This window comes from Chrysemys picta, chromosome 3 (genome assembly GCF_011386835.1).
Source record: "Chrysemys picta bellii isolate R12L10 chromosome 3, ASM1138683v2, whole genome shotgun sequence".
Classification (NCBI taxonomy): domain Eukaryota; kingdom Metazoa; phylum Chordata; order Testudines; family Emydidae; genus Chrysemys; species Chrysemys picta.
The window spans coordinates 180,967,516-180,990,732 of NC_088793.1; the positions used below are offsets into that span (position 1 = coordinate 180,967,516).

The following is a 23,217-nucleotide window of genomic DNA, read 5'->3' on the forward strand; positions in this document are numbered from 1 at the left end:
CACATGCTAATTCTTATAATTTGGTATAATATCTTGCATGAAAAGCACAGTTTTGTGCTAATTCTCAAATAAAAGTAACATTTTGAAATATCAGATGCCTGCCACATTAAATATATGTGTACATTTGTGTAGGTACAGATCTCATTTAAATATATAACTGTTTTAAAGATAATCTTGTCAACCAAATTTTGTGTGAGTGAGTGAACTGAATAGTAATTCGATTGGCAAGAATAGGTCTTAAGGAATCAATTAGGGTAAGATGAATACAATGCATATTTGAAAGAATGTGTAAAGATGTATTTTTTTTAATTTTCTACAAATTGTATATAACCAAGAAAATTCATTCTGATTTCATGGTAGAATAGTCTATATTTTATAACTTTTTATATAAAAAATATATTAGGAGACACAAAACTAATACATTAAGATGAAGAAATCTACATTTCTTAACATTCAGCTTATGATACTAATTGGCAAAATGCAGGAAATTCAAAGTTGATTTTAATATTCCATCTTGAGCTCACTGCATTTTCTTTTAACCACCTTCTGAGTTAAAGATAATGAGCTGACCTTGGTAATTACTGTGGATTTTATGATATTTCACGTTTGATATTTCACTTTCCCATCAGTGGCTTCCTTATCAAAAATGCTTTGTTTACAAGTCTAATCAAGATTTTCTAATTGCTAGCGCTGAAGCTTCATTGGGGCATTTGAAAATCAAACTGTTCTTTCTGCTTTCTATATCTTTGCTCTAATTATGGACAATTACAATTCAGAATCAGAATCAGATTTTCAAAGTTATTGTTGAAGAATGAGACAGAAGAAAATCCAGCTTGTTTTTCCACAGCTATACTGGCTCTGCAAGTGTGTGTGTGTGTGTGTGACAGAGAGAGAGAATATATATGTGACTATAAAAACAGATTTTGACAGTATATTAAACAGATACAACTTGGAATATGCATATTGTCATGAGCTGATAAGAGAAGTTAAACATGTTTTACTTATTTTATTGTATCCAGCTGCATCTTAATATTGTTCAGATATAGTGTTGTTGATTTTTTGTTATGTTACTTTATAAAAATTAGTTGATACTAATATAAAGATATATACTTAATAAGACACTAGAGGGCACTATTATGTCACAAAATATGCTGCTTGGTGTATTCATGGAAAGATAAATGCTCCTGACAGGATAGACTATGAAATCCAACATTCCTTTGTTTTCTTCACATTTGAAATTCCACAATATTCTCTTTGCATGCAAACACATCCATTGCTCATGGATTTGCTAACTTTGAGGCTGCAGATTTTCAATGCACAAATACTAAGAAGTATAAAAGTGTATCAACATTTTAAACTAGGGAGGTGAATTATATTAGACACTGACTTTTTGGTGGAAGTTTTATGTAATTTGCCACACAGCAAAAAATCTTTGGATAAAAGAATAATAATCCTCATGATACAGTAAGTGACCTTGATCAAACAGACTTTCTATCATAGTACAGGTTCTCAATCTTTCTCTCGCCAGCAGTACTATGTTTTTGAGGGTTTTTTTTTATTTTTAATGAATTAGTATGTCTTGTTTCATCAGCATAATTAAATCATGATATAGGACATATAAAGTGAGTGGGGGTTTTGTTTGTTTTGTTTCATAAAGCTGATGAATTTTAACAAGTCAAATAGGAGACTGGGCATTCTATAATGGGAAAGCCCAGTTACATTTCACTGGTATTTCCTCTTTCTTTTTTTATTTCCTTTGAATTATTCTTCCATACCATTCTTTATTTCTTTTAAATGACAATAGCACTCCTCTATCGCATTACATGCTGATCCTGCAAACACTTATGCATCTGTTTAACATGACTCAGATGAGTAGTCCTGCTGACTTGATTGTACATGTTAAGCACAGCCAAACTTCCACTGGTTCTACCACCAGTTCAACTTAATTGGAGTTAGCACTAGCAGGAACACTAATGTGTACAAAAGTGCTTGCCCATGGGAAGCTTGTATATACCTTGGCCCCCACCAGTTCTGACACCAGTTCAGCTGAATGGAAGCTAAGCACTGGTTGAAATTTTTTTGTTAAATTCCATAGTGTAGACATAGTCATAATATCCATCAACTGCTGGATATTCAAGTAAACAACAAAACAGGAGATGGAGAGGTATTAGTGCTTAGAATCGAATAGATGGGTTATTTCTTTTAGAAGAGAAAATGAGCAGACTGGGTTAATGCCTCATTATTCTGATCTGTTCTTGTGTTTGTATGTACAATTATAACAGATAGCCTATGAAGAGAAATGAGTCTTAACAACAAAAGCAGCATAATTCAGGCATGCATACCTGCAGAGTTACAGCAAAGGTTTCTTCAGTGTGAGTTTTTTGGTTATACTCCCTATCCTGTTTTCAGTATAGCTCATATGGTTCACACACTCATAAAGTCCAGCTCACAATTTAAAGATTTCAAAGTTCTTCTCTAAATATACTTTTATTTCTCTTTGTTTCCTCTACCTGACATTGTGCTCTCAGAAGCCATGCAAGTTTGGGAGACCGACCTGCTGTGTTTAAAATAATTCAACAATCTTAGTGAAGTTGAGGGGTTGCCTGGGTGTAACTGAGGGTCCATCATTTGCAGGGTCCCTTACTGCTGCCAAAGGAAAATGTCCTCATTCAACTATACATTTTTCAACACCTTTAGTCATAGGTGCTGGAACTTGGAGTGCTGGGGGTGCTGCTGCACCCGCTGCCTTGAAGTGGTTTCCATCATATACATGGTTTAGTTTGATTCAATGGCTCTCAGCACCACCACTATACAAATTGTTCCAGCACCACTGCCTTTTGTAACTCCTTTGTCTCCAGCTTTTGCCTGTATTGATAAATCCAACTCATGGTTTTGTCTCAGCCTCTTTCTATTAAATGCTTCAAAAGCAATGTACATCCTCAAACATAACTCTGTCTCCTCTTTCTCGCCTAAACTTTAACCACCCATTTGCCTCTACTGTGCATAATCTCGGCATTATGCTTGACCCTGACGTTAACATTTTATGCCAAAAATTAGAATTACTTCACCATAAGAAATTCCAATACTTAACATTCGCTTTCATCCAAAATAGGGACAAAAAGTTGAAATGTCTTTTTTTTTCCAGAATGAAAAGTTGGAATAAATTTTGATTCAGAAATGTTGAAACATTTTGTTCCAGCTCAGATCAGTTTGACATTGACCTGCATCTGCCTGAGCTACTTGTGCAGCCTCAAGGGTATCTCATGGATAGCTTGGGTGCTTCATGCTTCCATCCTTGCTTCAGCTCAGGCTCTCCGTCATCTGTGTCTTCATATGATTTTGCAATGTGTCTGCTTTCATTTTCCTTCTCTTCTGCCTCTTTAACAATCTGGGACAGCCTACAGTCTGAAACATCTGAAAGGAAGCTGGTCAAATTCACCACTGGTGTAACTCCAGTGATTTCAGAGATGTATATATTTGTCCCAGTGCCCCTACTTAGCAATTAAAACATCCTTTCAAACTTGCTATGAAGATTTAGTAGCCCATGTGTGCACAAATCTACATCTTTTACTATGATGACTGGTGATAATGAAATAACCTAATAATATTTTACTTGGCTGTCAAAATATGTTACCCATGCTGGGTGAGTGGATAGAGTGGATAGAATTTTGCAAGGCTGAACTAAACCATCTTGTTAATGGAAAAGTGAATTGTTCTAGCAGTGGAAATTGAACCTGAAGTGATATCAATTTTCTACAACATTTGTTCCTATAATCAGCCCTGTATTAATTTTGCCACATTATGTATTTCTCCTTCTCACAAGGTCTCTGTCAATAGCAGTGGTCTTTCCCATTTATGAAGGCTACATCTACACTTGGAACTGGTTTCCGTAAATTTACTTGTGTATCTCACATCAAGCTAGCAGGCCAAAAATAGCAGTGAAGCTGTGGTAGCACAGGACAGTGGCAGCACAGACTGGTTGCCCACATACAAACCGGTTTGAACCCTGTGGGTATGTACTCAGAGCAGTTAGCCCATGCCACCACTCACCACTGCCCATACTACTGCAGTTACAGTACTATTTTTAGAATGCTGCCTCGATGAGAGCTAGCATGAGTGGGTCTGAGACCTAGGAATCACACCCTAGGTGGTGTAGAAGTAGCCTGAGACCCAATGCTTTGTTGAAAAGCAAAGAACAACATTTTATTTAAAAATGAAAACTTGTACAAATGAACAAGCATTAGCCATGAACTTTTCCCAAATCAACATGCATAAGTTAATTCCAGTGACCTTGCCAGAGGGATGTGAACTCTTCATGCAGAAATAGCTTTTTTTTCTAGAGGCAGAATTCCAGATACTGTTACCTGTAAACATGATGGGTGAGATGTCATCCTCCATATTTCTTCATAACCTGACTCACCTCCTATCCCCTAAAATCTAAGGTCCCCAAATACAGTGACGAACCCTGCCAGTGCTTTCCTAGTTACAGAATGTACCATGACAGTGGAACCAGTGTGACTGACATGTGTAGGGGAAGTGGGGTAGGAGTTAAGAGATGCATAGTTCCTGTGCAGTGTAGAATCCCACTTTGTGGTATTCTCCATATGTAGGCAAGGAAGTCAAGCGTGTGGCCTGAGGATTTGCTATAATCCATTTCTGCTTTCCATTGAGAGTCTGTGTCCCTAATTGACCTGTGTTACTTCAGGTCAGTTAGGAACACCTGAGTGCAATTAAGGGCTGCCTGAAACCTGCTGTGGGGAGAGACGGGAGACAAACTGCTGCAAGGCTGTAGGCAGCAGGGAAATAAGTTTCTCCAGTGTGAGAGACTGCGCTCCTCCTCATAGGGGAGACACCCAAAACCCAGTGCCTTTTTAGGGAAAGGACCAACACCCTGGGGCCAGTGACAGGACAACACCTGCCCCAGTGAGGGGCCCAGGGAAAGGTATTATCCTTTCGTTTCAGTGTGTTATAGACTTTTTCCCTTTGGCAGAGGAGCACTCCTCAGGCCTGGCCCGAGGCCTACCGGGAAGGCTCTGAGAAACAAATCCTGAAGAGGGAAGACAGACATGCTCCCGAGTGGGGGGATGATTTACCCCAGGCCCTGTCCCTGGCAGAGGAGGGAGTGTTAAGTCCGGCGAGGCAGAAGGGGTGCCTGGCCACACGTGGTGTCAGAGGTGGGATTGCATTGGTGCTGAGAACCATTCCAGGGCAAGGTAAATCCACCCCCTTAAAATGGATAACATTGTGAGGGCTCTGGTGTAGGACATGGCAGCACAACAAGAGGCTATCAGGGCTCAGATGACTGCTCAACAGGAGTCAGTATGACTATAACAGGAGACGAATCAGCTGCTGATAAGCCAGGAAGCCCAGGATCGAGCCACCCTGCAGGAGATCATGAGCCAGCTGAAGGCCCTGACCACTCTGACACATTGCCTTAATGAGATGCGACCCCTAAAGGCCAGCAGTTACCTGCAAAAGATGACGGTGGAAGATGATGTGGAGGCGTACCTTCTCACCTTTGAGAGAACGGCCCTATGTGAGGCCTGGCCCCGAGACCAGTGGGCCAGCATCTTGCCCCTTTCCTGTGGGGGGAAGCCCAGAAGGTCTACTATGACCTGGCAGCAGAAGCAGCCACAGATTACCTCCAGTTGAAGGCAGAGATCCTGGTGAGATCCAGAGGTTCCATGAGTGGAGGTACTAGGATGGTAAGGTGCCGAGGTCACAACTGTTCAACCTGATCCACCTGCCTGTTGACGAACCTGATAAAAGCCCGAGGCCCAGAATAGTGAAATGGACCAATGCTGCTGAAGAAGCATTTACAGATCTGAGGACCACCTTCTGTAGTAATTCAGTACTAGTAGTGCCAGACTTTGAGAAAGAGTTTGTACTACAAACGGATGCCTCCGAGGTCAGATTGGGAACCATACTTTCTCAAATGCTAGGAGAGGAAGAACATCCAGTCCTATTCCTTAGTAGGAAACTCCTCTACAGAGAACAAAGGTATGTCGTGGTAGAGAAGAAATGCCTTGCTGTAAAGTGGGCCATGGAAACCCTATGCTACTACCTACTCAGACGGTGTCCATAGGGGAGACACCCAACACCCAGTGCCTGTTTAGGGGAAGGACTGACACCCCAGGGCCAGTAACAGGACAACACCTGCCCAGTGAGGGGCCCTTTTGTTTTGGTGCGTTATAGACTTTTTCCCTTTGTTTGACAGAGGAGCACTCCTCAGGCCTGCGCTGAGGCCTACTGGGAAGGCTCTGAGAAACAAACCCCAAAGAGGGAAGACAGATACGCTCCAGAGTGGGGGCGGAGGGGCTGATTTACCCCAGGCCCTGTCTGTGGCAGAGGAGGGAGCGCTAAGTCCGGCGAGGCAGAAGGGATGCCATGCCATAGTGTGCAGGTGAATGAAAGCTACTCCAGCCATTGGTCTACACTTGAAGTATTACTAATGCCAAGCATTCAGAAATCATTAGTTGGCCCCCACAAAAATAATAAGATTGGCATAAGAACCATGAGTTTATAAAAATACTAATTTCGTGGTTCTTTTGATTTGATATTGGGCTGTATTAGTAGGAATATTGCCAGCAGAATGAGGGAAGTGATTATTCCCCTCTATTCGGCACTGGTGAGGCCACACCTGGAGTATTTTTGGTCCCATCCAGTTTTGGTCCCCCACTGCAGAAGGGATGTGGACAAATTGGAGAAAGTCCAACGGAGGGCAATGAAAATTATTTGGTGGCGGGGGCAGATGACTTAGAATCATAGACTATTAGGGTTGGAAGAGTCCTCAGGAGGTCATCTACTCCAATCCCCTGCTCAAAGCAGGACAACACCAACTAAACCTTCCCAGTCAGGGTTTTGTCAAGCCAGGCCTTAAAAACCTCTAAGGATACAGATTCCACCACCTCCTTTGAGACGAGTCTGCAGGAACTGGGGTTATTTAGTCTGCAGAAGAGAAGAGTGAGGGGGGATTTGATAGAAGCCTTCAACTACCTGAAGGGGGGGTTCCAAAGAGGATGGAGCTAGGCTGTTCTCAGTGGTGGCAGATGACCGAATAAGAAGCAATGGTCTCAAGTTGCAGTGCGGGAGGTCTAGGTTGGATATTAGGAAACACTATTTCATTAGGAGGGTGGTGAAGCACAGGAATGGGTTACTTGGGGAGGTGGTGGAATCTCCATTCTTAGAGGTTTTTAAGGCCCGGCTTGACAAAGCCCTGGCTGAGATGATTTAGTTGATGTTGGTCCTGTTTTGAGCAGGGGATTGGACTAGATGACCTTCTGAACTCTCTTCCAACCCTAATATTCTATGATTCTATGATCTTCTAGTGTTTGAGACTTTAGGGGGTCACTTTTTCAAGCTTTTTTCTAAAGCTGTGATGACTAGAAACTTGTGCTTTTATCAAAGCTGAGATACTCATCTAATCAAATGAATCCAGAAGCTAGGGATTTAAGAAAATCACCAAAAATCAGGATAGTCTCAATAAAATCTCTATAGTTGGCTACACTGCAGAGCCTCTGCAGTACAATTCTGCAGCTGCTCTGTAGCTGGTGTGATGGGACAAGGCCAGATGGCTACAGTAAAGTAGTGAGGAACAGGTATGTTAGCCCCAGGCTAAACAAATCCCTGGTACCATGGTAACCAAATGGCAGTTGCTCCAGGTTAATCAAGACACCTGGGGCCAATTAAGATCCTTCTAGAAGGCAGTGGAGATAGCTAGATTGATTGGGACACCTGAAGCCAATCAAGGGCTGGCTGGAACTAGTTCAAAGCCTCCCAGTTAGTCAGTGAGGGGTGGGTGTCAGGAGCTATAGGAGGGAGCTGTGCTGTTGGAGGAATGAAGCAGTACAAATCTATATCAGGTGCAAGAAAGGATGCCCTGAGGTAATTGTGAAGAAAATATTGAGTGGGGGCTGCTGTGGGGAAGTGGCCCAGGGAATTGTACACGTCCTATTTCCAAAAAGTCAGCTTCCATAGCTGCTAATTTTAGGGTCCCTGGGCTGGAGCCCGGAGTAGAGGGTGGGCTGGGGTTCCCCCCTCCCCTCCCTGATTAATCACTGATACTGAGAGACAACAGAGACTGTGTGAGGGAGGGTTGCTTCTCCTCACCTCCCTTCCTGGCTTATGATGAAAATGGCTCAGTAGACTGTGACCCTTGCCTTTAGAGAGAGAAGGGCTATGCGGAGGGTCACAGTGAGCCTCTGAGGCTAGCAAAATCCATCAGGAAACGCAGGACCCACGGAGTCAAGGACAGAACTTTGTCACACTGTGGAAATTCCTTCCCTTTGTCCCCCACCCCCCAACTCCTCTACTCAGCACCCAGCTGGTTTAAGTGGTCTGGATACTGTCCTCTGAAGCCTTCTGAAATACCCAAATCCATAGTTTTATACCAGTAATGTGTGAACCTCAAAAGCTTTGAAATGCATCTAAGAGGTTATTAAAATGTATCCTAATTACCAGTATCTGAACCTTTTGAGGAGGTCTGTCTGTCTGTCTGTCTGCAGTCATGGCCTAAAACCCTTCCCCCAAGAATTGACAGTTTTTTCCCATCTTTAAATAAACCCATGAACTTGGTTCAAGCTTATCTGAGCTAGATTTTTTTGAACCTACTCCTTGAATTCTCTGAGGGGAACCTTCCAAATCTTTTCTTCAAAATATGCAGTACTAGTAGTACTTTGTAACTCCCTTAAAGGGTCCTGGAGTGCTGACTAAGCAGCCTCATTGCAGTAGTAGCTGATTCATGTAATAGTTTTCGTAGATTATTGGAAGGCAATTGGATGGGTGAGGGGTTTGGTAATAGGATCCTAAGCCTTTCACTTCTATCAGATTCAGTCCCAGTACACATTCAGAGTGGCAAAGCTTTTTAACATCTGATAACTGCTTAATAGTCTATGTAGGGGACCACGTGAAGCCCTAGGAAGGGGGAAGAGTTCTGGAGAGATGACCAATCCCTGAAAATCCCTCTTTCAACTGGACAGGGATGATCTACATACAGAGGAATCCCTTTTTGTGTACATCTTGAAAGCATAAAATGGGCTAGTATTAAGTGTTTGCTGTCAAACAGAGAGTGAGTGAATGATTATGGAGGAACTGTCTACAGGAAACAGGAAGGGAAATCTGGAAACCATATAGCATGAAAAGACTACTTCATGGTATTTTGTATGGGTTTTAGTTGTATGCAATTTACAGGTGTGTTGAGTGCATGAATACAATAAAGGGCATTTGGAATGCTTGAACACCTCACCCCCCCACACAGCATAACCACCTCCCCCCAGTGTGAAGTAATTGGCATAGGGTAGATTCTATGGGAGATGGATTGCCACACACATTTATGTGGCAATTAGATTTTATTATTTACCATTTAGCATGCACCACCAACTTTCCCTCACAGTACATTGGACAAACAGATTGCTTTAGTTTTAAATCTGCTTAATCTCTGTCAATACTGATGCCTTCCACTTCCTCTTCCTAACAAAATATTAAAGTCAGGAGAAGTACTATCACTGGGGTTGTCAGTTCTCTTTGGTGTGTTTTATTCAGGGCCGGCTCCAGGCACCAGCGAAGGAAGCAGGTGCCTGGGGCGGCCAATGGAAAGGGGCGGCAGTGCGTCCGTTGTCGGGGCGGCACATCCCGAGCGGCGGCGGCGGCACTTCGGTGGCAGCTCAATCGGCCCGCTCCGGATAGACGGCAATTCGGTGGCGGGTCCTTCACTCACTGTCTTGCTCCTCGATGGCATTTTGGCGGCAGCTCGATGGGGTTATTCTTTTTTTTTTTTCACCACTTGGGGTGGCAAAAACGCTGGAGCTGGCACTGGTTTTATTGTGTCTGTTTCTTTTATCAGAATCTGTTATTTAAGAGCTGGATTCTGGCTTTAGGTACATTCCTGATCAAGGTTTCTAAGCTGCACCATGCCAAGAGTAGTCCTGAGAGACATTGTGACTTAGACACCCCTCTCCCTAGCACTCCCTTTACTCTATTCAAAACTCAGCTGCTACAGTCATCTTCCTTCTCATGTTTCTGACCACTTAGCTCCACCCCCTTTTAGAATAGTTTCTGTGAAATGTGAAGTTTTTATCCACCATAAATAGGTTTGCTCTAAGGCAGTGAGTTGGGTGGGAAAATTCAGCAGGGAGTGGAAATGACATAACAGCAGCACAAGGAGGACAGTGGTAGATAGCACAGTAGGTGCAGCAAAGGTATGAAGTAGTGGATGGCATGGCAACAGCAGGAGAGGAGCACAGCTGAGGCTGGTGAGGAAGGTCCACAAGGCAGCAGGTAGTGGGTAGTACAGTATGATCAGGGGAGTTGGAGAAAAGTAGAGCAGCAGGTCTGAGGAGTTTTACCTCCAACCTGGAATATGACATACTGTCAAATTAGAAGCAAAAGAATCTGCACTGTGCTCCTTCTCATTGTGCCCTTGTATTACGGATGAGACGGAAATGAGGCAGGCAATAGGGTTGAGGGCATATATTTCCCCAAAAGAGAGTGACATTCTAACCCAGGTTCACTCCTGTAATTACACAGTTCTATTCCTGTAAATACGTATAACCTCTTTGCCTTGTTTTGTTAGCGGCATGGAAAGTGTGGAAGATACAAGGCAGCACCTGACACAGTGCACAACTGGTAGTATCCCAAAGCACTTGAAAGAGCAAATAATTCAGTAAAAACTATCCAAAAACTCTGGCAGTGAACAAGTTGTCCTTTCCATTTGCAGTTGCAAAGGTGAAGGGTTTTGGAGCTGATGGAATTTGCACTTACAAGAGAGGAAATATCCCGAAGACCTTACTTTTCCTCCCAAAAGTGTCCCATTGAGTATACAAGATACAAGTTCCTATGCGATACTGATACTAAAGCTTGGATTCTCACAGGTGACAAAAAATGGGCCTAAGCCACCACACTGTGTGCTTTTCCTCTTCTCTCGATAACTTGTCTGGTGGCAGACTGAGTTCATCCTCTCATGGAACTAACATAAAGCAGGTTTGTGAACAAGGGTCACATTGTCTTGCAGGGGCGGTGTAACACGGTCATCCCTTTTAAGTCTGGAGCAGCTGAATGGCCTAGGGAATGGCAGAGGCAGATGCTAGAAGAGAAGATTTGGTCCCAGGATAATAGTGTCTGAAGATGGAAAAAAAAACAACAGCACCCTGCCATAGGCAGGTTTGAAAAGCCTCATGTTACAATGCATGTGCTGTAGAGGCGGTGTGGACATAACTTAGATCTTTATCAATCTCCCTTGAATGTATTGCCTTTGCTAATGGACTGTGGCAGAGTGTAGTGATGCCACCCAGAGGCTGGCAGGGCAGGAATTGACCGTGCTACTGTGGCTAGAGGAAGGACCACATTTGCCTCCCCTTAATATGTGGCTGTCCAGGAATAGGCTATCTGTGAATGGGGTTAATTAATCCCGATCCTCAGGCACACTAGAGTGGGAAGTGTTGTGGAGGCTCATGGGGTTGAGCGTAGCATGGAAGATCTCTATGAAGAAGGATAGAGCGGACAGATGTAGGTGGGAAGTGAGAACAGGGTTTTCCTCTTATTCTCTGGATCTTGGCTGAAATGAGACACACTTTAGACCTTGGTTTGGCTGTCACAAGAGTCAAGGCATTCTTTACATTTACTCTTCTGTTTTACGATTAAGTTTGCATCAAAAGGTGTTTAAGCTTTACCTGTAAGGGCAAAGTCCTTTCTTGCTCTGACCTGCCTGTCACACAAGGCAAATCATGTGTGAGGGAGGGAAGGGGCAAATACTAATTAATCACCTAACTCCCATTGAAAATTAGTGGGGGTTAGATGCTTAACTGCTATTTGTGCCTGTGAAATTGTCCCCCATGGTCAATTAAAGATGGACATTTTACACCTCAGCTGTGTTTAGGATAGTTAGAGTCTTTGACTTATCAAAGAAATATTAGGATGTGGGAAACCTACTGATGGCTGCCCATGGTGCTAACGTTCATTCTTTCTCCCCCATTGCACCTTATAATTGCTTGAAAAACAAAGGAATCTAGTCCCAACTCAACCTCGGTGTTCTCACCGTAAGAGTTCTACCTGGTACCTGCTTGCGCAACTATTAAAGCCACAAACAGCGGTGAATGAGTAACCCTGTAACAATGTATGCTACTTAAGTTGATCTGGCATGTAGTAGCAGAAGATTAATCTATGTTTTACTGGGTTTTGTAGAAAACCTGGTGAGCATTGGAGCATTGCATTTTTTGGAGACTAGACTTTTCCTGTGGTGCATCCCAATGTCCTTGATCTACTTTTCTCATTTGATTGCTTGGTGGAAAGAAGTGGCATATGCTTGATTATTTTTGAAACACTTGATGCACTACAGCAGTGCACTGGGTGAAAAGCATGCTCAACACCATCGCACATCCAGGAGTCAGAGACATTTTCATATGGCACATCAAGGAATCAGAGAAGTATGTGTGTCATGCCTAGTTGTGTCTTTCTGGAGGAGTAAAGCCAAAATAGTGCAGTGTCACAACATTCTCTTCAATGACTGCGGCAATAATTTTGGACAGAGTGACATTGGAAACAAGGAAGAGAAATTTCCTCTATAATGAGGGAGGAAATCAAAACAATGGCTGGGAATATAGTTGAAAATCAGGAGCACAAAAAAGGATGAAGGGAAAGATATTCACAAATATATCCATCACTATCTCTGAGTCCTATGCAACACCATCCAAAAACTCTCCAGGAACGACTTCTTTATTTTGGTCTGATGAAGACACAAGCTGTGGTTCCTGTTAAATCTTCATTGCCTGTTTCTCTGTAGTTGGAACCACATCTGAATGAAAATATTATTCACCCAAAATAATGAGCCTTTCCTTGGCACAATAAGAAAAGGGTATTGCCAGCAATGAGTAAAGTTGCAATACGATATCTTAGCTATCTGCCCTCAAATATCTGCTCTGTCTACTCTGAGTATATTTTATATGCTACTGGCACTTTTATGAGGCAATGACTACAGGAATTCTCTCTCTACAAGTAATTGGAAGACAGTGATGTTCATAAAAATCAACAAATAGCCTTTGCCCTCGAGAGCACGCAATATAGAAGGTCTTGGCTGATGACTGATTAACAGGGGAGAAGCGATGGCTGTATCATTGATAGCACGTTAGTGATGAAGATACTGCCAAAAAGCAAGAATTATTTACTAAAATCAGTAAAAAGGGATGTAGGCCACTCTGTCCCAAAGTTTTATTTTAAATTTCATTGGTTCAGCCTTCGCAACTCTTTTAGTTTCTACACTGAACAAGTGCAGCAAATTAAAAAGATAATGGGTGGGGGAGGAAGGGCGGGAAGGGGGAATTGTGTGTAAGTTGTTTACTAGGTGAAAATTAGCAAAATTTGTTTCTGTATCACTTATGTGATGTAGTGGTTATGTATCATTTTTTCCATAGCAGTTTGATACAAATAATTTACAAAATAAGCTCAGAACCTTGATTGATTTATTAAGCAGTAAATCTTAACTCTCTATATTGAAAATGGCATCTCAGTATATGCACCAAAGACTCTAGTCAACTACAAATAAAATCAGTGGAAAAACTTTTATTGACTTCAATGAGAATTAGATTTGGCCCTAAAGGAGGTTTTCTTTGCCATCATTGTGGTATCCCTGACCAAGCAGCACTACTCTTAGCACCACCTGTACTACTGGCAATGTCTTCCTTTACTCTTTTTCCTTTACTGCTTGCCTCTGCAGCTTGTAATATACATGTCCTCTAGAAATACTGGTACTTATTTATTGTGCTGAATCAGAGGATTCAAAAAAGACATGGAAGTAACCATGCTGCTAAACCAAGAATGAGATGCCTCTACAATATTGACTTTTATAATAGAAATGGAAGGAGAATTATGAGGTTGAGGAATATTTACCCCTGCTTATAGACCTCTTCCTCCAAGCATGCCTGGATAACACAAAAGGAATCCCGTTTTTTTCTACCCTTTGCCTCCTTCTTTTCTTACTTTGCTACTTCTCCGTCCTTATTTGTCCTTTCCAAGTATGTTAGTTTGAATTCTTTTTTTTTTTAATTAAAAATGTCAAGATGAATTTGAAGATAGTACAGAATACAGGTGCAAAAAATCAAAATAACTCTAGGAGGAAAACAAATTCTGAAAAAAAAAGAAAGAAACCTTTTGCTCCAGGAAAATTATGGTGGTTAACTTTGTAACTTAATAAATAATGTATCTCTTTTGTGAATGTGATTGTTTTCCAGATGTTAAAAATAGAAAGAAAGAAAATAAATGGAAATGAAGTTGGTTAATTATAGGCAACCAATGAAGGACTCTAACATTTGTAGTAGTAATAGGGTTTACTTTGGGTAGGCTGCAGCCAGTAGAAGGTGTCCAGATCTCTTACCATTGAACAGATCTGTCATTCCCTCCATTGAGGGCAGTAGTTCACATAGACAATGTGCAGACAAGTAGACACAAATTTAGAGCCTGTTCCTCCAAGTGTTCAGATCATGTAACTCCCATTGAAGTCCACGGGAGTTATGTGTATGGGGAGCATGCAGGAGGAAGGCCCATAATGGGTGATCATATGTAGACAGAGATATTTAGCATGAATGTCTTGCGTAGAGTTTACAATTCATTGTAAATAAGAGAAAAGCAGGTGTAAGAGAGTTTGGAGCATGCTCTGCTGATCCCGCTAATCTCTTTGGTAGATACAGGGCTAATTTCTCCTCTGACTTACTCATCCTGTAACCCCCAATGGTGTTTACTGCATATTCTTGATTTCTCCTTATCAACACTCTGAGATTCTGCCTTGTTTTCATTTTCTGGTGGATTGAATTATGTAGAGAATCTAATTGTCACTTGTAAATGTGGAACTGAAGCCCGCATGGAAAATAAAGGGGGGGCGGAGGAGGCTATGAAAATGGCTCTCTCTTTTTCAGTGGAAGAAACAAGTCACAAAAAACAACAACAAAAATGTTTTTTTCCAAACATTTAGGGCTAGATTATATCCAAATAATACAACTTTTAGTAGAGAGTGAGACATCATTGTGCCACTACAAGAGCATAACATCAACAAATTACAACTCCTGGATCATATATAATGACATGTCAGCTCTCCTGGCCTAGTGCATTGAGGGGAGAAGCAAGATTTTCCCTTCTCCTTCATAGAATCATAGAAGATTAGGGTCAAAGAGAAATCAGGAGGTCATCTAGTCCAACCCCCTACTCAAAGAAGGACTATCCCCAACTAAATCATCCCAGCCAGGGCTTTGTCAAGCTGGGCCTTAAAAACCTCTAAGGATGGAGATTCCGCCACCTCCCTAGGTAACCCATTCCAGTGCTTCACCACCCTCCCAGTGAAATAGTATTTCCTAATATCCAACCTAGACCTCCCACACTGCAAATTGAGACCATTGCTTCTTGTTCTGTCATCTGCCACAACTGAGAACAGCGGAGCTCCATCCTCTTTGGAACCCCCCTTCAGGTAGTTAAAGGCTGCTATCAAATCCCCCCTCACTCTTCTCTTCTGCAGACTAAATAACCCCAGTTCCCTCAGCCTCTCCTGGTAAGTCATGTGACCCATCCCCCTGATCATTTTTGTTGACCTCTCCAATTTGTCCACATCCTTTCTGTAGAGGGGGACCCAAAACTAGATGCAATACTCCAGATCTGGCTTCACCAGTGCCGAATAGAGGGGAATAATCACTTCCCTCAATCTGCTGGCAAGGCTCCTACTAATGCAGCCCAATATGCCGTTAGCCTTCTTGGTAACAAGGGCACACTGCTGACTAATAGAGAGCTACTCATCCACTGTAATCCCCAGGTCCTTTTCTGTAGAACTGCTGCTTAGCCAATGGGTCCCCAGCCTGTAGCAGTGCATGGGATTTTTCTTTCTTAAGTGCAGGACTCTGCACTTGTCCTTGTTGTACCTCATCAGGTTTCTTTTAGCCAAATCCTCCAATTTGTCTAGGTCACTCTGAATCCTATCCCTACCCTCCAACATATCTACCTCTGTCCCCAGTTTAGTGTCATCCTTAAACTTGCTGAGGGTGCAATCCATCCCATCATCCAGATCATTAATAAAGATGTTGAACAAAACCAACCCCAGGACCGACTGGCTGCCAACTAGACATCGATGTTGATCACTACCCATTGAGCCCGACAATCTAGCCAGCTTTCTATACACCTTATAGTCCATTCATCCAATCCATTCTTTTTTTACTTGCTGGCAAGAATACTGTGGGAGACTGTATCAAAAGCTTTCCTACCCATTTGCTCCAGATTTGTGTGTTTGGGGAGAGAAGGAGGAGGGGCAGGGGTGAGAGTGAACATACAGTGCCCCTTATTTTTTTGTGCCCAAACTGAAGCTTCAAGTGGCCATACATGGGCATGAGGGGAGTTATAAATTTCCCTTCTGACCGTGTCTGAGCATGTCATCTTGAGTCAAAATCTAACCCATAGAGCTAGTCCAAAATTACCCATCTCAACTATTTTTGACAGCAAATGGCCTTTTTTCTAAAGAAAAAAAGCAATTTCTTTAAAAAATGTTTCTTCCATAGAAAACCAAAAATTACACATTTCTGGAAATTTTTATTTCCCGTTTTCTTTCCCTTTTTGACAGCAGAAAAGACAGGGATGGGTGCAAAATCCCAAAGACCAAAAAAGCCTTCAGTTTTTGTTTTTTTGAGAGGAGATTTTTTTTCCACATGTTTTTTTAATGAAAACTAATCAGGGAATTAAAAATCGAAAAATTCCTGAAAACAGTCTTTTTTTTTTACCAGCTCTATCCTTAGTAAATATTTTACTTTTATTTTCAATCAGTTTTGTCAGTGATGAGAAATATTTTGCCCTAGTTAGTATAGTGAAAAGTGAACTAGTAAAGCAAGTTGAGATAAAATAAAGATGAACCATAGCCCTCATCCAGACCTAAAGCAGAAACCTAACCAAATATGTCTTGACATTTGGAAAAAGATCAGTCAACATTTTTTTAAAATATATATTTTGTATCCTTTTTTACTTTTGAGAATAGAACAGAAATATATAAATATTACCAAATATAGCAAGCATATGGTTTAAAGTAGAGCTGGTCCAAACTTGAAATTTACATCCAATGGGAAATTTTGATTTAGTAGAAACTGCATTTTCCACAGAAAAAAATATGTAGCTGGAAAATTCCCAAACTGCTCCATTATTACCAATACAACAATATACAGGCAATAATCGGAATACAATGAGGAAGCCTGTTTGCATAAGAATTTGAGCCTGACTTCTCAACAAAAGCTGTTTGTCTAGGTCTCTCATCTTTAGATTGCTTTACTATAGGTAACCTTCTAACTAGAGCTGGGCAAAATATACTGGTTTTCTTTATTATTATTATTTTCAAGGGTTTTTAATGGGAAAAAAGTTTATATTTTTCAAACAGAACAATGTTTGAAGAAAATTTTCCAAACAAACTCTCCAACTGGTCAGAACACAAAAAATTATCTCTTTCTCCATTTTTAATGACAAATAAATAAAATAAATGTCGACTGTCAACACAAAATGTCTAAATCAGCTCTACTTCTTGCTTTCTGAGGCTCATCCATGAAGCCCTGTGCAAGCTATTAAAAAAAAAACCGCAGTGTAGAAGTAATGTTATCACTCAGTATTTTGTGCTAAGTAATTTAATATGATCATTTTTTGAAATCACATCAATGTAGTTTAACTAATATTACCACCTCGGGCATTTGATTTTGTTTTTTGCGGGGCTTGCAGACTTTCATATTCTAGTGCTAAAACAGAGATGTCACATTTTTCTTCAAATTAATTGTATCTATGGTAGTGCCTGGTTTATGAACTCATCACTGGCTATCAAGTTCAATGGACTGGATTCTTTCCAGCAGCTGGTTTTTATTAGTTTTGTTTTGTTTGTTTGTCTTGTCCTTCTTTAAGTAGTTGAGCATAGCTTTCTGCTGTTCTGAGAGTTTCTCAAGCATATAGGAAATAATGTTCAGTGATTTGAAACCTGCTGCTTCAGCTGATAAATTGTCCTCCTCTTGCAGCTTAGTCAGGATATTTACTGAGCCTGGAAAGAGTTGCCTATGGTTGCCACAGATTTTTTTTTCATGTCATCACAAACATATTTCCAATGTTCCTGTTTATGCAGGAAGTTACCAATGAGCAACGTAAGCAGTTTGCTAAGTATGACTTTACATCTTTTACAATGCTAACTATGGCATATTTTACAAAATACATTGTATGCTACTACTGTGGTCCTAATTTTTTTAGAAGAATAATCATGGCTATGAAGCTGTAATTAAACCATAAACCATTTCACCAGAAAAGTACACATCATGCTACATATATTCATGTTTCTGTGGGTCTTATGGTTAACTGAGGGAGCATCTTGCTGATGACTTCCAACACATATTTACAGGAGTAATCTGAGCTTCTCTTATACTGCTGCTATGACCTTGCATTGTAATAGTTATTCACCATAATTGGCCCTTGAATACATGATTTCATGTAACAGTAGACTGCTTTGCTTAAGAAACAGGTCTAGGCATTATTGGGATATCATCATATGGAATCAATATCTCTAAAGATTTTAATGACTCAAAAGAAACTGTAAGGTTCTGCTTGGACAATGTAAACTTCTGTAGGTTTTATAGTAGAGTGGACAAGAATGTGAAATGAAAGAGGATAAAATTAGTCTTTGTGCTATAGCTCTGGTATTTTGTTGACTTTCTTTTACCTTTTGAAACTTCCCACTTTCAAGTCTCATAATAAATTCAGAGAAAATATATCTATGTCAGACAACAATTGACAGATCAGTACTTCAGAAAAACTCTTAGGGTTTAATTTTCAATGTATTTCACATGAGAAAAAGAAGGATCATTTTAATTATTGGCCTTATTTCCAATGCAATGGACTGTACCAATTTCAGTTCTACTAAGGAAATAATTATGCCCTATTTGTGGGAATGTAGGAATTGCTATATCAGATCAGACCACTAGTCTATTCTATCTGATGCCCTACCTTCGAGAGTTGACAATAGCTAATGCTCCAGAGGAAAGCAGTGTCGACTCTTCAAATCACCTAGCCATTTGAGATGGGTAGAGAATTTCTTCTTGAACCCTAGCAGGCAACAAGGTTATGTTCTGAAGCACGAGATTTAATTATTCTTTTCTTAGTATACGTTGCTATAGATATTGCTAATGTGAATAGGACTGGATGACTCAAAGGAGTAGTAATATGATACAAAGTACTTAATCTCTAGCTCACTGATTCATATCCAATTCAGGTTGACAGGCTGGTCCATAGTGACTAAAATTGTTAGTGTCTGAAAGACATTTGGTGGTCTTTGGGAAATGAATTGTTGGTCTCAGTCCAATTCCCTATAGACAATCTAACAATCACCATTACTGGCATTAATTGGCTACCTTGCTGTCAGTCTCAGCAGAGACCAAAATTTAAATGGGAATTGAAACTGAACTATTCCCAGCCCTATATGTCATCCTTCCATGTAAGGGACAAGACACTTTGCTGAAGCATTCACTAGAACCTTTTGTATAGGATATAGGTTTTCAAGTCTCAAGGACTCCCATATAAAGAAGCACTACAGTGTCCTCCAGCTGTGGTCAAAAGCATTATATCTTACACTAGTAATACAGGGGTACTTCAGTGTGTATAATACTGTGGTATTCTTATAAGGTCCCTGAAATGCAACACCTTTCATTAGCACATGGTGTTATGTTATTTGGTTGGTTGGTTTTGAAACAGTCATAAATTATCTAGCTCCTTTTCAAACCTGGTTATATACTTAAGGCCAGAATCTCCAGTATGATCTTTGCACTTTGTGATGTTCAGAAGTTTGGCCATAATTGGGTAGTGGAGAATTTCCCTTGTGGAGAGGAACTCTCTGGTGGTGTAAACCTGTTGGCGCAGTTCCTGTGCTAGACATACTACCCTGAACGCCACTGTAAGGAGAATGGCAGGACAGGAAGAGGATCCTGGTAGAATGTGTCTACTACAACAAACCTCCACTGGTATATGGTCCTTCCTGTGATTAACTGGTGCTGGAACCAGGCCAGCACAGCAAGTCTCCCCTTTCCCTGAGCCAAGTGGAGCCCAGATACAGGAGGTAATTGAGGCCTCTGACTCTATCTTTGTGCGGGGTTGTGTTAATTACAGTTAACTCAAGCGATTAACAAAAAACAAATGAACTAGATTTTTAAAAAAATAGTTGTGATTAATCACAGTTTTAATCACACTTTAAACCATAATAGAATAGACATTTAATTTTATAAACATTTTGGATGTTTTTCTATATTTTCAAATATATTGATTTCAATTACAACACAGAATATAAAGTGTACAGTGTTCACATTATATTATTATTTTTATTATAAATATTTGCACTGTAAAAAAAACCCCAAAATAGTATTTTTCAATTCACCTCATACAAGTACGATAGTGCAATCTCTTTATCGTGAAAGTGCAACTTACAAATGTAGAACTTTGTTGATACATAGCTGCACTAAAAAATAAAATAATGTAAAACTTTAGAGTTGACAAGTCCACTCAGTCATAATTCTTGTTCAGCCTATCACTAAGACAACCAAGTTCATTTACATTTATGGGAGATAATGCTGCCTGCTTTTTATTTACAATGTCACCTGAAACTGAGAACAGGTGATCACATGGCACTGTTGTAGCCAGCATTGCAAGGTATTTTCATGCAAGATATGCTAACCATTTGTATCTTCATACTTCTACTTGTACATTCTAAAGTGTGAATGCTCCCAGAGTGACTCATGAATCACACAGAGAAAGGCATCAGCCAAATCCCTCCAGCTCCCAGCCTTGTACACCAGGAATATACCATCTTGCACTGCTCAAGACCTTTTCTTGGGCAATGCAAGTTTATTAATTGGTTCACCACTTCATCAATGGAAAATGGATATATACCAGCCTTTCTAAACCTGAGCAGATTTACCAAGCTTTTCAGGCAAACTCATAGAATCATAGAATATTAGGGTTGGAAGAGACCTCAGGAGGTTATCTAGTCCAATCCCCTGCTCAAAGCTGGACCAACACCAACTAAATCATTCCAGCCAAGGCTTTGTCAAGCCGGGCCTAAAAAACCTCTAAGGATGGAGATTCCACCACCTCCCTAGGTAACACATTCCAGTGCTTCACCACCCTCCGAGTGAAATAGTGTTTCCTAATATCCAACCTAGACCTCCTGCACTGCAACTTGAGACTATTGCTTCTTGTTCTGTCACCTGCCACCACTGAGAAGAGCCTAGCTCCATCCTCTTTGGAATCCCCCTTCGGGTAGTTGAAGGCTGCTATGAAATCCCCCTCACTCTTCTCTTCTCCACACTAAATAACCCCAGTTCCCTCAGCCTCTCCTTGTAAGTCATGTGCCCCAGCTCCCTAATCATTTTTGTTGCCCTCCATTGGACTCTCTCCAATTTGTCCACATCCCTTCTGTCGTGTGGGGACCAAAACTGGACGCAATACTCCAGGTGTGGCCTCACTAGTGCCGAATAGAAGGGAATAATCACTTCCCTCGAACTGCTGGCAATGCTCCTACTTATACAGCCCAATATGCTATTGGCCTTCTTGGCAATGAGGGCACACTGCTGACTCATATCCAGCTTCTTGTCCACTGTAATCCCCAGGTCCTTTTCTGCAGAACTGCTGCTTAGCTAGTCAGTGCCCAGCCTGTAGCAGTGCATAGGATTCTTCCTTTCTAAGTGCAGGACTCTGCACTTGTCCTTGTTGAACCTCATCAGATTTCTTTTGGTGCAATCCTCCAATTTGTCTAGGTCACTCTGGACCCTATTCTTACCCTCCAACATATCTACCTCTCTCCCCAGTTTAGTGTCATCTGCGAATTTGCTGAAGATGCAATTCATCCCATCATCCAGATCATTAATAAAGATGTTGAACAAAACCAGCCCCAGGACCGACATCTGGGGCAAGCCGCTTGATACTGGCTGCCAACTAGCCATTGAGCCATTGATCACTACCCATTGAGCCCGACAATCCAGCCAGCTTTCTATCCACCTTATAATCCATTCATCCAATCCATATTTTTTTTAACTCACTGGTAAAGATAAACAAGTTTATTGATTACAAAAGATAGATTTTAAGTGATTATAAGTGATAGGCAAAAAGCCAGAGATAGTTACCAAAAAAAACCAAAATAAGTGCACAATCTAAATCCTAAACCTGTAAGACACTAGGCATTTAGTATTTAGATCAAGCAGTTTTCTCACTTCAGTGGATGTTACAGTTCATAATACACAGATTTCATTCTTGAAACCTGGGCCAGTCTCTAGTGTTGGACTCTTCAGTCTTCTGAGCATTCTTGTTGCTTGCAGCTTAAGTGGGGGGGGAGGAGAAAAGGACCTCATGGGGCCACTGTGTTCTTTTTTATACTCTTAGTCCATGTGCTTGGAGAACACAAGTCCAGGCATGTCTGGCTTTACTGAGTCCAAGGTGAAGAAATACCCCCGGTGTGTCTCTTGTGAGTGAGTCATTGAATTGCAACTACTCTGCTGGACAGTGTCTGGTGATGTCTGTTCACCACCCCTGGCATTGGTTAATTCGTTTGTTGTTGTCTCTGGAGAGCTGGTATGTGGGTGCTTCCCAAACCCACAGTGTTTTTTAGTGAAAACCATACAACACAATTCTTATAATTTTATATGCATTAATGATATACATATTTAGATGGAACAATGGGTTTCAGCTGATCATAATCTTTCCTCTGATACCTCACATGGCAAGCTTTATATGCAATATCACAACAAATATATATATGAGGAATGTGTGGGTTACAGGGCGCTCCCCCGAGGTATAGAGCGTCACAGAAGTATTGTACAGTAGTTAGTTAAGGTACTAACCTAGGATTCTGGAGACCCAAGTTCAGTTCCATGTTCTATCAAAGACTTCCTGTGTGACATTAGGACAGATCCTCAAAGGTATTTAGGCTTCTAAGTCCCATTGAAATTAATTGTAGTTAGGAGCCTAAATACTTCTGAGGATCTGGGCCTATGTTCCTCATCTGTAAAATGGGCACTTCCCTACCTCACAGGGGTGTTATGAGGATAAATACATTAAACATTGTGAGATGCTCAGATACTATGGTGATGAGGTCATGTAAGAACCTAAGAGTTTTATTAACTAATTATAAAACAGAGAGTGGTATTGGGGTATAAGCTTGTTGGGACCAAGGACCTGTGTTATTCTACTTATCCTATGGCA

At 41.0% G+C, this 23,217-nt stretch overlaps 1 protein-coding gene across 42 annotated transcripts in view; it reads left to right on the top strand.

Annotated features, from left to right (window-relative positions):
- The window catches only part of NRXN1 (neurexin 1), a 1,213,652-nt gene that overhangs the window by 617,088 nt on the left and 573,347 nt on the right, over positions 1 to 23,217 (top strand). The window lies entirely within an intron of this gene.